This window comes from Sus scrofa, chromosome 4 (genome assembly GCF_054392235.1).
Source record: "Sus scrofa isolate SSC_HxYL_T2T_F1_AM1 chromosome 4, Sscrofa_HxYL_maternal_Yorkshire_Landrace_v2.0, whole genome shotgun sequence".
Taxonomy (NCBI): domain Eukaryota; kingdom Metazoa; phylum Chordata; class Mammalia; order Artiodactyla; family Suidae; genus Sus; species Sus scrofa.
Window position 1 is genome coordinate 20,159,285 of NC_139386.1, and position 16,432 is coordinate 20,175,716.

The 16,432-nt window shown below is 39.7% G+C and overlaps 1 long non-coding RNA gene across 2 annotated transcripts in view; it reads right to left on the bottom strand.

Annotated features, from left to right (window-relative positions):
- LOC146403709 (uncharacterized) overlaps nucleotides 1–16,432 on the bottom strand; it is a 271,379-nt gene that overhangs the window by 191,373 nt on the left and 63,574 nt on the right. For both annotated transcript variants that reach the window (XR_014843454.1, XR_014843455.1), the window contains one exon: nucleotides 7,737–7,806. This is a non-coding gene — a long non-coding RNA (uncharacterized LOC146403709). The remainder of the gene's footprint in view (nucleotides 1–7,736; nucleotides 7,807–16,432) is intronic.

Here is a 16,432-nt window from a genome sequence, read left to right on the forward strand (position 1 = left end):
AATTAAATTATAACACAATCGTTCAGATAAAAAATATCTAGAACCATATAAAGCAACACGTAAGGCCCCACACATACTTCCTTCTTCATCACTCACTCTCAACTCAAAAATGTATTGCTGTATATCCTTTCAGATGTTTCCTGTTTCAGCTGATTCACCTTCACTGTACTTTAGGAAAACAGAGTTGTGTTAGAATATAGTCAGTATTCTAAAACTCACTTTTTGTTACTCAGAAATACATCATGGACATGAATGTACATATAGGTATTCTTGGTTTTGTTTTGTTTTTTTTTAACAGCAAACTAAAATTCTCTAATTTTTAAATAGCTTTATTCTTTTACAAGTTTATTTTCTCCATTATGGTCAACTGTTCTACAATGAGCATACTTTTAGGATCAGAAAAACTCACAAACATTTTTTTAAAGAGAGGTACTGCATTACCAGGAGGGAGAGGGTGACTCCTTGCAAATATACCCCCTCCATGTAAACTGAAGAAGCATCACTTCACTAAGTCAGGAAACAGATATCTGAGGACTTGTTGTGTGTCAGGCCCTATGTAGGCCCTGGGGAGACAGGGTGTGATCTTGGAGCTTGATGCAGAGTTGGCCCCCAATAAAATAACAAAACTGAACTGTGCTGTGGAAATGGGGCAGGGAGCTCCCCAGGCCTATGAGAAGGTTCAACGGGGAGCAGGCTTAGGAGTTATCTTCAATTCAATGATTTTTCTTTTTACTGGCTACCAGGAATGAGTATGATGCCAGACTCCATAAATCTAGCTTGATTTAGCAACCACTCTGTAATCTCTAAAATAAGAATGAGAATGGGTAGAGATGAAAGGAAAACTGGGGTGAGGTGCCCACCAAGGTGTGACACATAGTGCATTCAGTAACTGACCCCACCCAGAGTGCCTTCCCTTCACTGCCTGCCTTCTCCTTCCAGCAGCACCGCAGGGAAGACAAACAGCTTTACCTACACCTGATGGGTCACTCTGGGCATTGCTGAAGTGCCATGTGCAGAATGCTCTCAGGGCGAGTCTAGGTTCAAGGTGACTAAACTCTACTGCAGCCACAGGAGAGGGGAGTGGAATAGTTATTTGCCCTCCTTAGACCCAGGTATTTTCAAAATATACAAAAAAGAATATAAAGAGGCATAACCTTATTTAAAAACTGAACCAGTTCACATAAGAGCAGGGAGACAGTTCTGTTACTATGAAATGATTTTAAAGTAGAGTGACAGAATGGAGGATTATCTGCAATTTTGGATTCCAGTCACCACCTCTCACATTATTCTACACATATTTCTCAAACCCACACCTGGGTTATGAAGAGAGAAGACCAAAAGAAAAAAATACTGAGATGAGCCTAAATGGGGCCGGAGGAAGTGACTTCAGCCTGGCTTTGAATCAAACCTACTGCGTGGGTCCCAGGATTTTTTTTCTAACCACTGACAAAGCCAAACAGCCGAACATTTTATTGACTATCACTGTCAAAGAACATGACCTAACATTTGATCAGGAAAGGAAGCAAATGACTCCAAAGTCAGAGTGTATCACGGGACTGCAAATAGACCCTAAACAAAAAAATTTAAGCAGTCCTTCGAAAGGATGCAGTGAAGTGAAAGTCACTCAGCAATCCTAGATACGTGTAGTTTAAGGATAAAGATGTGTATGTCAAAGTCAGGATTATCTGAGCCACTCTGCAGCTAGAATTCTGACCTACTCAATCAAGAATGATCTTGGCTAGGGACCTAATTGCATCATCGGCATTTACCCAGGACCAGGCATTTCTATATTCACCACTACCTGTACGAAGTTCTTAAATCCTTGAAGTATATTAAAAATAAAGCCACTAATTGAGAAAAATAGCTCCTCTGTAATGAAGGCTTCCTTGATGTTTGCTCAGAATGAAGCACTCTTGTCACATCCTGAATTCCCGTGACCCTTTACCTATGTGTATCCTAGCTTATGCCGCACCACAGCTCACACGTATGTGATGTGTGCATGGATGGATCATTCTATTAGAGCATGCATTCTCTGAAAGCAAAGTTTAGGTCTGCTGTCTTCAGGTTTCCTAATGTATTTAGGTCAGTGCATAACAGCTGGTTGGTAAGTGGTTATGACACATAAAAATGAATACACACATATACTAATCAGTTTAGACAAGTGACATACAGGGTTTCGTCATCCCCATCCTATGCCAGGCTTTCCTTCACCAAATGTCTATCAAGGCCAAGCAGCTAAGGTAGGTGAGTAAACTGGGCCTGAAGTGGGGCATTTTGGTGAACTGGTGAAGGCAGCCTTTATCTACAGAGGGCAGCTGCTATTCAGATCCACGTAATCGCTGCTCTGCCGGAATCTACGCACAGAATGGCCAGGTTGTCCCATTTTTCAGGGGCTAGAAATTTTAACCCATGTGAAATCTTTCACATTTTAAATGTTACCAACTAATACATTTTCAAATACAGAACAGGACGAATCGAAGCTGCCTGTGGGCCAGATGCAAACCAGAGGCTTCAAACTGTGTTAGGTATAAAAACCACCACACCCTTCACCGATGCCATTCTCTTGTTTAATCTCTTTGTCAGGGATAAGCAGTACCCTTCAGCCTATAAACTTCTATCCCTGTCTTCGCTGTTTCTGTCTTCTCTTGTTGGAAGGATTGTCTCTAAGACTGGATGTGTTGCTATTTATCAGATTTTCTTGAATTTTCTTGACTCTACTTAGGATAAATACAGTTTCCATTCCCAAACCCTTACCTTCTTACCTTTCCAATACCTGCTTTCTTGTGTGCTTCCCGAGTGAAGGCCACCTTTTCTCTTTGTAATCCAAACCACTGAAAACCTTTTTATCTAACCTTTGAAATACACTGATCTCAGCTAGGCTGAGTTTCTTTTATTTTAACTTGAGTATCCTTTTGCGTCAATCCATTCCCTTCTACGTTAATATGTAGAAGAGTCTAGTCCTTCTCTTTGACCACCTTTGGGAACAGGTTTGAGGCTTCATATTTCCCCAGGGAAATACATAACCCATACCCAGGAAGCTCACTGGTTCCCTCTTTTCAGTTGGCTTGTTCATCCATTGTGGGATCTTTGCTGAGTAGCACAGTGATTTACAAAGATCTCATTCAGCCAGATCACCGTTTTATCGATTTATTATGGCATCAGTCTAGCCTCATCTTAAGATGCCCCTGACAGTTTCATCTGTAAACACATGGTGAGGGGGGAGGAGAGGGCAACTGATTTTGATTCCACTGTTTTTAGCAAAAATGAAGAGCCTCTAGGCCAAGTGTTATACACACACACTTCTAAAGATTAAAAGCCTTCCTGAATAAATTTCATCTTATTCATCTTTTTAAAGCTTTTCCTTGGCCTTCAGAGCCATGTAACCAATACAACCTGCCATATTTAAAGCACAAATACTGATGCTGGTATTCAGATTTCTGCTACTCTGCTGAAAAGTCTTTTCACACTTACATCCTTGAAGTATTTCTTATCCTAGTGTGGATAGGCTATTGATCAAACTTAAAAATCTCATTTTTTTTCCCCATCTGTAAAAGGTGGATCACAAAGAGTTTCAAATGATTGGGCTTGAAAATAAAAAGTATGTTAAATAAAACAGTTGTTTAAAAAACCATAAAGAATTAGAGATGAGCTAAATACAGACACATTTCAGTGCCTTTTTAAAACATACAAAAATAATAGGCAATAATCAAACTACCATCAAAAACAGCCTGCAGGAAACACAAATAATCTAGAACAATCATCCCAAGATACCTGGAGGATAGGCAAAGTGAACTAAAATATATTATCTATTCATTCTGTGATCTGCCTGGACTCATTTAAATGACAGTCTTTACAGTTTTAATCAGAGAAAAACAGATAATTCCAGAATAAGATTAAGGGCAATGGTGGGAGTAGAAGGATAGAGGGGGTAAAAATTAATCAGGGAGAGAATTTAGACCTCATGCCTCTGGGGGACCTGGTGACCTTCTGAAAACTATTTCCCAATATTTGAGCTTTAAATCAAACCTGAGTTTGGTAAACTAAACTGCAGTTGCCTGCCAATTCAAGATCAAATGTCCACTAAGCAAATGGCTGAAGTATTTTTTAAGAGCTCCCCAATCACTTAAAAAGAAAATTGAGCTTCACATCTTACTACCTTGGTCTCCAAATACTGAAGTCTTCAAGAGTCTCAAAAGTCTAAGTCACTGAAATATTTTAGTTGCTCAATTCCATTCTCGAACTTGCAATCTAAACTATGGTGGAAAATTGCAGTTGTTTGTTATGGCTTATTATCAACTCCAAATCTGGCTAAGCAATTTAACGAATCCCCTCCCTGGAGAAGCAAGAACTTCCACGTGAGAATCCATCCAAGTCCAGCTGAAAATGTCATCTTGTATTATCTCTAAGATGGAGGGTAGCTATTCCATTTCCCCAGGCACCACAGAAATAATCCCAAGTACTGGCCACCGGCATCGCTTTTATTTACCTTTGAAATTATCCATCACTTTATCTAGTCTTTGCCTTGAGGAAGTAACTAGGTTTCAAAATAACATGTTCCACATATAAAAATGAATTGAAACACTCAAGCACCAAAGCTGTGTTTATTTTGAAGCAACACGCAGCTGCCTTTTACTTAAGAGTGACTCTCTCCCCGAAATCATGTTAGTTCTCGCTTTCAGTTTATAGATTTTGTGTTTGGGATTCCAGGTTAACTTCCCCGTTGATTAGATGTAAGCCAATATTAACAGCAGCAACTACCACTGTGAAAATGAGATGCTACACAACATCTGGTCTTAAAAGTCAAGAGCCTATGAGTTAACTAGATGATCTAATCTAGCTTCAAATTAACCACATTAAAATAAATTAAATGCTCTTTCCTTTTCATGTTGCAAAACATAAAAATGTCATGCTCTGTAATTTGAGAATGACTGTTCTCATTTGATTCAGGAGGTGGTGTGGTGTCTTTAATTCCTTTATCAATATTATACCAGACCAACAGATGGAAGATCAAGCAATTAAGAGGAAATGAACATGTGCTATACTTATCATGCTTTTTTATTTTTTTTTCCTGAAGTTTGCTTACTGGAAGCTGCTTTGCTACACATCTACCAGACAGGGGTGTTGACAGCTAAGAAAGGATAGAGGAAAAAGTAAAGGGCTCAAGGGAAATCCATGATATATTGTAGAGGCAGGGACAGAAAACAAATTCATCTCTCTTTTCTCAATCTATTCCTCTACTGCAAAACTTTTGCTCTATTCAAAAAAAAAAAAACCAGGTATCCAATAAACCTTGACCTTTTTCTTAAATGGGGAAATTGTGACCTAGATTTTCCTGGGAGAGTAAATCAGTTAGTAAGCATTTATTGAGCACCTATTATATGCTGAGCACCTTGCTAGGCTCTGTAGACACACTGGTAACAACTCAAATAGTGGCCCTGCTTAACTAAGGGAGCCAGAAAACTTTGTGGAGAAGACAAATACTAAGGAAACAATTTCATTTGTTAAATGTAAAAGAGTTGAATTTTGGACCAGAGCTCTAGGGATAAAGACAAGTTACACGCTATGTCACATTTGGGTCCCAGGAGAAACAGAGGCACACTTACATAAGCAAATGGGTGACTTTAATAAAGGGACCATTTACAAAGGTGTGGTCAGGATTTAGTCCCTTAAAAAGAAGCATACAGTAGTACAGGGTTGTAATGATGAAGAGTGGAGTTCTCCAGGGTAATAACAAAAAAAAAAAATGATACAGTATCTTAAGTCTCTAGCAAAGAACCAGCTATTACCCCCAGGTCTTTTTCCCAGCTCCCACTCCATCTCACTTACACACTTAAAGGAGTAAGAGGACCACGCTTCGGGGAACCTGGAGAAAGACCCTTTTTGGAGAGCCCTACCCAATAGGAACCATTGCCTCCATGAAAGAGCACAACCAGCCCTGAGCAACCCAGTAGCCAGGGTGGGAGAATAAATACCCGATCCTCACTCTCCTCCATCCTATGGTGAACTCAGGATCCAGAGGAGGCACAGAACTTAAGGAGGGCATCGCTATGTCCTGGGGACCTCTCTCTCTTTCCACCTAAATCTGGCACTGGATGAAGCCAATTAAAGCCAGAGAGCCATGCAGCCTGTGGATATAGCCACACAGGCTGTAGAGCAAGGCTGAGAGAGGACAGAAAAAATTAGTAGAAGAACATGGAGAATACCCAACACACATGCTTTATTTTTCTAAATCAGATTATATCTGCTCTAAGTCTCCATCTACCTGGTTAGAGAGAAATTCAATTCTTCAGTAAATGTTTGGCCCCTCTACCTCCTGGTATTATAGAAGAATCCTAGGAATTTGTGGCTGAAATACTGGGAGAGAGTCCAGGTCTTGGTGGCTGTCACCTCTATAATTGTGCCCCTGGAATACTCAGTATTTCCCCACTTGAGCCGTTTACACGTCTAGGGACCTCCTATCTTATTTCCCTGAAATATTCTTAAAATCAACCTACTTAGTATAAAAAAGAAATAGCTATAAAACCACAGTTCTAATGTTCCAAGTAGATATTTTTTCTTTATGTATTAAAATAAGTAAATAAATAAATGTCTTCTCTCTCAAATTCTTCCACACTGGTACCACTGTTGGGGTATTTTGAGCTTATCAAGTATTTCAGTTTGTCCTCCCAAGCATGGCTGGCCTGACCAAGCTCAAGGATGCATCTCCTAGGAGTTATCCCCCTAGACTCTGATTCCACATCCTCCCTCTCTCCACTGAGATGTAGGAGAGCCTTGACCATGTACTTAGTCACAGAGGCCACTTTAACTCTGCCCAAACAAACACTGGCCACATCCCCCTCCTCCATTGAGAAACCAACAGTTAATCCTCCTGAACAGATCCAAACGTTAAAAGCTCCTAGAGAATAATATGCTAGTGAAATAAGTCAGAGAAAGACAGATATTATATGATATCGCTTATAGGTGCAATAAAAAAATGCAAGTGAATCTATATACAAAACAGAAACAGCCTCAGAGACATAGAAACAAACTCTGGTCACCAAAGAGGAGAGAGGCGAGGAGGGAGAAATTAGGAGTAGAGATTAACAGATACATAAAACAGAGAAGCAGCAAGAATTTACCATATAGCACAGGAAATTATACCCAATATCTTAAAATAATCTATAATGAAATGTAATATACAAAAGACTGAATTTACTATGCTGTACACCTGAAAGAGACACAATATTGTAAATCAATTATACTTCAATCAATCAATCACTCCTCACTTGCAGTTTTAGAAAATTCAGAAATTTAGCAACATAGTGCCGGCTCCTTTGTCATAGGTTAGGAGGGGAGAAAAGAGTCACTTAAATCCCCTATTATATATATTCTTCCCAATCATTCACTCTGTCACTAAATAATAACAGCTGTTATCAGGAAACAAACAGCGATGAAGAAAGTTGCCGGAGGGGGGTGGGTATGACCTGCACAAAGTATGAGAGAATTGGCTGCAGGCAGCCCAGAGAAAGGTGTGCAGAAGTCAGAGTGCCTGAGCTTGGCAGGCATCCTCACTAATTCTGCAGGAGACCTTCCAAGTTTTCTTGGTACCTGCCTTTTCAACTCGGCTAATGATGATAAACTGTTGCCTCAGGATCCACAGCCAACCCTCTCTGCTGCATGTGGGTTTATTACTCTCACCCTCCAACAACAGATCATAATTAGAAAATATGAGTGTCTGCTAGACTATAAAAACTCACAGGTGGTGTTTTGATCTTGAGCGACATCGACAGCTAATTGGCCAGGTTTCCGGGGTGGATCTCCTGGAACCTATGTAACAAAGAGAGTGATGATTTAAAGTAAATCGAGGGCTTTAACTGCCATTCTAACCCTGAACGTGGTGGCCCAAGGGTAGAGCTGAGTGAGTGAGAGCTTGGAAGTAGAGGAGGGACTACATGGCTGGGTTGCAGTCACAGGACACGCTACTGCAGAAGAGGTGGCACTGACACATGGGGCCCACGGGGAAGAAATCTCCCACTCTCTTCCCCCCCCCAACATGTTCACTTCCTTCTTGTCTCCCGTTGGCTGAACCCAATGAGAAGAAGCCAGAAGGGTGGTGGGGAAATGGAGCCCTTAGGACCAGCCTTCCAGGGCACAGAGCAGAGAGCAGACGAGATGCAAGTGGACGGGCAGACGGAAGATCATTTCTGTGATTTTTTTATCTCCTCCATTCAGGCTCTGGAGATCCACTCGGTTCATCTAAACCTGACTGGGAATCAGAAGTATGACTAAGAGCAGAAAAATGGTCTTTTCCCCTGGGCAGAGTCTATAAAAGTCCTGTTTTTCAATAATTTTTTAAGGATGGCATGGCTATGTGACTATGATACAAAGACATTATAAGAAAAATATGACATTGACCACGAAACTCATAAAAAAATATGAAAGGCACCTTTTAGGATGGTTTTATTCCCTTAACCACAAATGATATAGGTTCTGGATTTTGGGTTAGTAGACAATATTCCATAATAGGGTAGGGAAAAAAAAAAAGCATTTCTAGAAAATGGTCCCCCATAAACACTCCTTTCAGAGGTTCTAGGAAATGGGGGTGCACTGCTCAGATTCCTCATCATGAATAAAGGTCTTAGTCCCCCGGTTGCTGGGAATGGTGTTGGCCAACAGTTCTCACCTGTCCGCACCCTCCAGGGATTCCCTGAGCTTGAAGAGAAACACTCTCCCAATGACTGATTAACACAAGCCTATAAAGGACCTTCACCCCAAGTAGGGATAGTTCTGGAGGGTCAGGCCATGTTGAGAAAACCCCTTTAGGATGGCTCAGCCTCTCAGAGACTCCATCTCCACCTGACCTCTCTGTGCAATCCTGCTTCTTTCTCTTTCCTTCCATAGGCTGATCCCAAGAGCACTCCCTGAGAAAAACCCTAAGTGCTGATCATCTCGCAGTCTGCTTCCATGGGACCTGACCTGCTGCATCACAGCACCACCTGTGCACCTCTGAAAAACAACACTTGTATTTCTGCATATTGTTCAACATGCCCTCTACTGGAAATCACCTTAAAAAGGGATTATCTTGCTGCCAGTATTTCATTAAACTTCTGCACATTAGTTTCCCTTTTCCAAGTTTCCAGTTTTGCTCTTGAAATGTACTTGAGAAAATTAATAGACCTGGATCCTTTAAAATAAAACCCAAAGTACACTAAGTCTTGCACCAGAAAATCAGAGTAGAGGGCAGAAAGGAGAACCAAGGACCAAGTTAAAAAGGGATGAAGGACTTAAGAAAAACAAGTAGAAGAGCTATCCAGATAATAAAACCTGTTTTAACTTAGAACAAAGGGGATGAAGGAGAATGTAATAAACTCACAGATTTACACATCCCATGAAAAACACACTTAAAATGGACAGTAGATACCTGGCCCCATGGACTTCTTGCATTGGAAATCTGCATCTGTTAGGAATCAGAATCCTTTTACTCTGTGGCAGCTCACCAGATTTGTCATGGCTGCAAATTCCTCTACACTTTCTCAACTCTACCCTTGGAGGATGTCAAGGCCAAGAAAATCAAGAGCCTTCTTAAGTGATTGATGGGAAAGATCAGCCCTGCAAAATGATTTTCAGTGATAACAGAATGTTAGGCTAACTTCTTTTTTTGTCTTTCTTGGGCCGCAGCCACAGCTTAAGGAAGTTCCCATGCTAAGGGCTGAATCAGAGCTGTAGCTGCTGGCCGATGCCATGGCCATAGCAACGCAGGATCCTAGCTGCATCTGCAACCTACACCACAGCTCAAAGCAGTGCTGAATCCTAAACCCACTGAGTGAGGCCAGGGTTTGAAGATGCATCCTCATGGATACTAGTGAGGTTTGTTAACTGCTGAGCCATGACAAGAACTCCTAAGCCAACTTTTAAGTGTTCTGCATGTACAAGACTTTATGCTAGAGGCTTTAATAGGATTTCATTTAAGGGGAAAAAAGAGGAGATGCTAAGAACTGTACATCATGTATTGGGTTAGGTCAGTTACAAAATGATTATGGGGGAGTTCCCATTGTGGCTCAGTGATAACAGACCCAACTAGTACCCATGATGATGCAGGTTCAATCCTTTGCCTTGCTAAGTGGGTTAAGGATCTGGCATTGACATGAGCTGCAGTGTAGGTTGCAGATGCAGCTCAGATCCTGTGTTGCTGTGGCTGTGGCTGTGGCTGGCAGCTGCAGCTGCAGCTCCGATTCAGTCCAACCTCCACATGCCACGGGTACAGCCCTAAAACGCCAAAAAAAAAAAAAAAAAAAAAAGCTCCTGTGGTGGTTCCTCGTAAACGAATCTGACTGGCATCCATGAGGACATAGGTTTGATACCTGGCCTCAGCTGTGATGTAGGTCTCAGACACAGCTCAGATCTGGCACTGCTGTGGCCATGGCATAGGCTGGCAGCTACAGCTCCGAGTGGACCCCTATCCTGGGATCCTCCATATGTCATAGGTGCAGCCCTAAAAACACAAAAAAAAATTAAAATTAAAATTAAATAAAGAATGAAAACTTTAAAAAAAAAAAAGGTAATGGAATCAGAACAAAGACATCAAAGGGGAGCTACAGTAGCTTTGCAATGTGCTAAGTTGGCTGGCTGATCAACATTTCCCCAAATTCCTTTTCCTGTATGTTTCGGGTTAGGCTAGACCACAAGGGAGATTCTTATGAGAAATCTGGAGGGTAGTCCTTTCACACACATTGTTATCGGGCGCCTTGTTGGTATGAGATAGTGGCTGGGTCTTCCACATTTCACTAAATCCTCCAGCTCTGTGGGAGTGACACAGCGGCTGAGGCTTACATGGTTTGAACGTCCACAAGTACCAGAGGAGGGCGTTTCCAGGATTTCTTACCGGCCTGCCCAGATGTGGGGCAAAGGGGAAGGGAGAGTGGTGAGAAATGGGAACTGTCAGCAAACAACAAAGATAGAGTCAATCTCTTCAGTAGAAGCACTTTCGACAAATGGACTGGAGATCCGTGTTTCGTCCCATGTTCTGTAGAGCATTCACACTGCTAACATCACAGGTACCCACAATAGACACCAACTTTAGTCCAGCTCAGAAGTATGGTTCCAGCTTCATCTTGCTCGACCCCACTTTACGTCCACCTTCCCTTCAGGAGTGCAGGACCTGTGGACATCAATCTCCAGTAGCAGATGCAAAGACAACAACCTTAGAAAAATACTCAACCAGCTCTCCACATTGCATATGGCCAAATCCTTAAAACAAATATGTGTGTGTGTCTGTGTGTACACACAAACACTAGAGATTCTGACTGAAGTCTGACTGCTACAGAAACCCAAACTCTGTTTGTTTGGGAGATGGGAACATGACTGAAGAAGGTTTAGCTTCTCTGACCATGTGATACGCCCATTCAATATGTTTAATGATTCTCAGTGGGCCCCCAGTAAGTACCCAGGTGTTTAAGGCCCCTGGGCCGACACTTATACTCTGCACTGAAGCAGCGGCAGCTCTCTGCCCAGAGTCATATTCGCATTCCCCAAATGCAATGGTCTAGGAAGAAGGCCAAGTCCAACCACCAGAGGAAAGGCTCTGGTCAATCATACTGTTAGCCTCTATCACCTTCTTTGTATGGTAGCATGGGTGGTACCCTCGGGCAATGCTCCACTTTTATCAGCCTCATTTTGAGAAGCAAGAGATCATGTGCACAACTGGTGAGATGTTTGTTTCAGAGCAAGGCTCTATACATGGAGGGTGTCTTAATCACTACATATTTGTATTAGAAACGAATTCTCACGCCCTCATCATGCATTGTGCTTTCTAACTTTTAGATCCCAGGCTCCGTGTCATGATATCTACATGTGGATTAATTTCCTACCCTTCATTTTTCTCTGACTTCAGTTACCTAATGTACTAAATGCCACAGTATTTTCCTACAATGCCTAATTTGTGCCAAGTGAAGGTTTTTTCATACTTGCAGATAGAATTTAAAAGGGCCAGGATTTAAAAGCATAAGTTCTTATCAAGGCAAATGATTAAGTCATTTGTATAATTTTTATTGACAGTTTTCGTTAACTTTGGCCTCCACGTCATAAAAATTAATGTCTATAATTTGCTTTATGGTCCCACAGAGAGGGACAGCAAAAGAAAGAGGAAAAATACCTGCTCTGTTAAGCCAGAATTGATCATGTGAGTAAAAATCCAGAACAAAATTAATGCTACTCAGAGACAAAAAAAAAAAAGAAAATGGAATTTTAAAAAAGCATTAAACAAATATACCAGGGGAGAAATATAAACTCTACAGAAGACAGGTCTGCTAATAAAAAGATAGAATACTAAATTATTATGAGTCTAAACTTAGCTGAATGATTGTAGTCATTTTTCAACTCCTGTTTACCAAGTCAAATTAGAAAAATAAACTTGTACAATAAGAATAATGGAGACACTGCAAAATAAGTATTGGCAAAATGCAGGTGGGGAGTACTTAGAGTAAATGCGAACATAAACATTTGGTCTAGATGATATACACCCTATCATAGTAAGAAAATTAGCAAACATCTATCGAATTGCTTATAATTATCTTTAAACAAAGCACTCAAGACACACCACAAGATTAGAGAAAAACAGATGTGGTATTGTTCCACAGAGCAGGTAAGAAGGGCTGAGCTAGCCATTGTAATTCAGAAACTCTACCTTAGCGATGTAATGAAACAAATATAATAAGATGAAAAATCTTTAAACAGTTAGAACACAATGGGATCATAAGCAAAAGATAAGATGAGCTTACAAAGAAAATATCATGTTAAACTGGAGTCACAGGTTTTTTTGCCAACAAATTAGAAAATCAATGACTGAAGGAAATGAAGTAGATGTTTCATAATTGGCCTTTGGTGAAGGTTGTGACAAAATCTCATAAAATTCTATTTGTTAAATTGGTTTGAATTGGCTGAGAGATGAATATAGTCACCTCGTCTGCAAATTGGTTGCCGCGCTGAAAGAATATATCTAGAAAGCTCTGACAAGGATGAGTATTTATATTTTTTAATGCTCCTACATCTTCCTTCTTATTTTCAAGGCCTTGATGAAAATGAAGGTAAAGTCACAGATTCAGGTACTACCTATATACAGCCATCTCATTTTATATTTTTAGCCAACTACACGGTCGTGCATCCATTTGAAGAAGGTGGATGAAGAAGGAAACAGAGGAAGAGAGTAAAATAGAATATTTCTGATAAAGTACAAAATGACTGCTATTTCTGATGACATCTATGTAAAGAAATGGAGGTAGGGGTTCGTTTGGGATTTTCTTTTACTTTGATCGAGTTATTACCTGTTCACATTATGGACTAAAAAAAATCAGAGTCTCACTAAGACCTTGACCCTTGAATGTCTCTCCCTTATCAATGTCAATATCCTATTTGTGATACTGTGCTATAGTTTTGCATGCCACCGTTAGGGGAAATTGAGAAAAGAGTACATGGGATCTCCTTGTATTATTTCTTCTAACTTGATTAAAGCTAAAACCGTCTCTATAAAAGTTTCAATTAAAAACTTCTGGGACATGCCAAAGATACCTTCTTTGCATAAGGATGGAAGTCTGTCAAAAATGTTTAAAGGCGGAAACAGTAGAAGCTGAGTCATTTCCTGTTTACATCACATCAAGTCCAACCAGTTTTGAGTACTGCTATGGCTTTACTTAAGCCCACATTCATTCTTGTGGACCTTGATGAATTTCTCTTGCTTTGTTGTACTATAAGCTTCTTTATGGCAAGACCATCTCTGGTTTGCTCTAGGGTCTGGCAGGTATTCAATGATCAAATAATATTTAATAAATTAGTAAAGGAAGTTTCAAGAGGTGATATTAAAGAAAAAGAAGTTTATCATCATGAATATAATGTTTTAAGCAGTGATAATGTCCAAAAAAATGTGCCAGGAAAACAGTGGAACAAGTACACCCAGGATCAGGTTCATCAAGGTTCATGTCCTGCTTCTGCCACTTATCCGACATGTGACCAGGCAAGTTCCATGGCTCTCTGAGCCTTGACTTCCCCATCTCTGCAGCATGAAGGTATTAAAGGCATCCATCCTAGAGGATTGTTATGAGAATTGAGATTCTTAAGGGGCAAGCACAGGCCTCGGAACATAGAAGGTGATCAATAAGTGCAGCTGCTTCCTCTACTAAAATTATTCATAACACTATTGAAACTCATATTACAAAACCAGTTGTTCCAATCCCATAAAGGAGATACTGGCCAGAGCGTTTCAGAGTGATAAAAACGTTTTTCTAACAGGTCTATCAATAGTGAAAATGTTCTATCTGTGTATGTTTCTCTTGAAATAATAAAGTAACTAAACAAAACCTGTTTTTAAAACTTCCATTTTCATCAAGACACGACACATCCTGAGCCATAAAATATACCTTGACAAATTTAAAAGGCTAGAAATCCTATAAAGTATGTACTCATCCCACAATGGAATTAAAATATGAGCCCAAGAACAGAAAGATAACTGGAAAATTTCCCAAATATTTGAAGATTAAACATCACACTTCCAAAAGACACATGGATCAAAGAAGTCTGTAAGAGAAATGGAAAAGCATTTCAAACTAAATGAGCACAATGAAAGGAGCAAAGCAATGGAGAAAAGATAGTCTTTTCAAAAGTGCTAGAGCAATTGGATACCCAATTCATAAAGACAAACCAACAAACAAAACCTATACACAGACCTTGCACCCTTCACAAAAAGTAGCTCCAAATGAATGGCAAGCCTATATGTAAAATGCAAAGCTATAAAAGGTCTAGAAAAGAGCAAAGCAGAAAATCTACGTGAATTTGTATTTGGCGGTGAGTTTTTAGATTCAACGCTAAAAGCATGATCCATGAAAGAAAACACTGAGTTGGAGTTTGTTAAAATTAAAAATTGCTGCTGTGTGTAAGATATTTTTAAGAGACTGAAAAGCAAGCTGTAGGCAAGCTAGAGTTTGGGAGAAAATATTTGGAAAACTCGTATCTGATAAAGGACTTATATCCGAAATATTCAAAGAATTCTTAAAATTCAACACTAAGAAAACAACCCAATTTTAAAAAATGGACAAAGGATCTGAAGCGACTCTTCCCTGAAAAAAAGGTATACAGAAGATAAGTAAGCATAGGAAATGATTCTCAATGTCATTTGTCATTAGAGAATTGCAAATGAAAACATTTCTAACTTTATAGTGGAGAATCCTGGCAAATACTATGTTAGCTAGGTGATCTCTATTAATAGGGATGTCATTGATAGGATGTCCTCTAACCTGAGTCTAATCATGAGAAAAACATCAAACAAAACCCAAATAAAGAGCCATCTACAAAATACAAAATATAATACTCCTATGGATAAGCCCTGAGGTCCCACTGTACCGCACAGGGAACTATATCCAGTCTCTTCGGGCAGAACATGACAGAAGACAGTATGAGAAAAAGAATGTAAATATATGTGTGACTGGGTCACTGTGCTGTACAGTAGACATTGACACACACTGTAAATCAACTATAATAAAAACAAAATTAAAAAAAATACCAGATTCCTCAAAACTGTCAAGGTCATCAAAAAGAAGGAAATTTTGAGAAATTACCACAGCCAAAAGGAACCTAAAGAGACATGCAATGTAATGTTGAACCCTGGATGGGATCTTGACAAGAAAAGGAACATTAGGCAAAAACTATGGAAATCTGAATAAATACGGATGTTAGTTAATAGCAATGTACCAATATCATTAACCATAGCAAAAGTACCATAATTATCATTACATGTTAATAACAGGAGCAACTGGGTGAAGGGTATACATAAATTCTGTACTATTTTTATAATTTTTAGTAAATCTAAAATTGTTCTTTTAAAATGTTTTTTTTTAAGGTCTTATTTAATGGGCAGGGAGTTTCAGTTTTTCCAGATGAAAAAGTTCTGGAGCTCTGTGGAACACTACTGAACTGTACACTTAAAAATTGGTTAAGATGGTAAATTTCATGGTATGTGCTTTTTACCACAATTAAAAGTAAATAAAAATTTTCAAGACTTTCAGTAACATAGGAGTTTCTCATTCCCTTCAATTAATTAAATATTAATTATTACAACACTGTCGTTCCTACTAGTGAGACTTTCTAGCATCAACAGAATGCTTAATGTATATAAGGGCTATACCAAGCATTTCTAAAAAATTCTTCAGTGAAATCCTCACAACTCCATTAGGTGGGTATTATTACAGCTGATCTTCAAACAACGTGGAGGTTGGGGCACCAAGCATCCACCATCCACACAGTTGAAAACCCACATATAACGTGACCCCTACCCTTCAATATACTTGATCCCACATCCTGGGATTCAACCAATCACAGATCATGTAGTTCACGTTTAGAGAAAAACATCCACCTGTGCAGTTCACAACTGTGTTGCTCGAGGAACCACTGTACTGTACACTGTCCCATG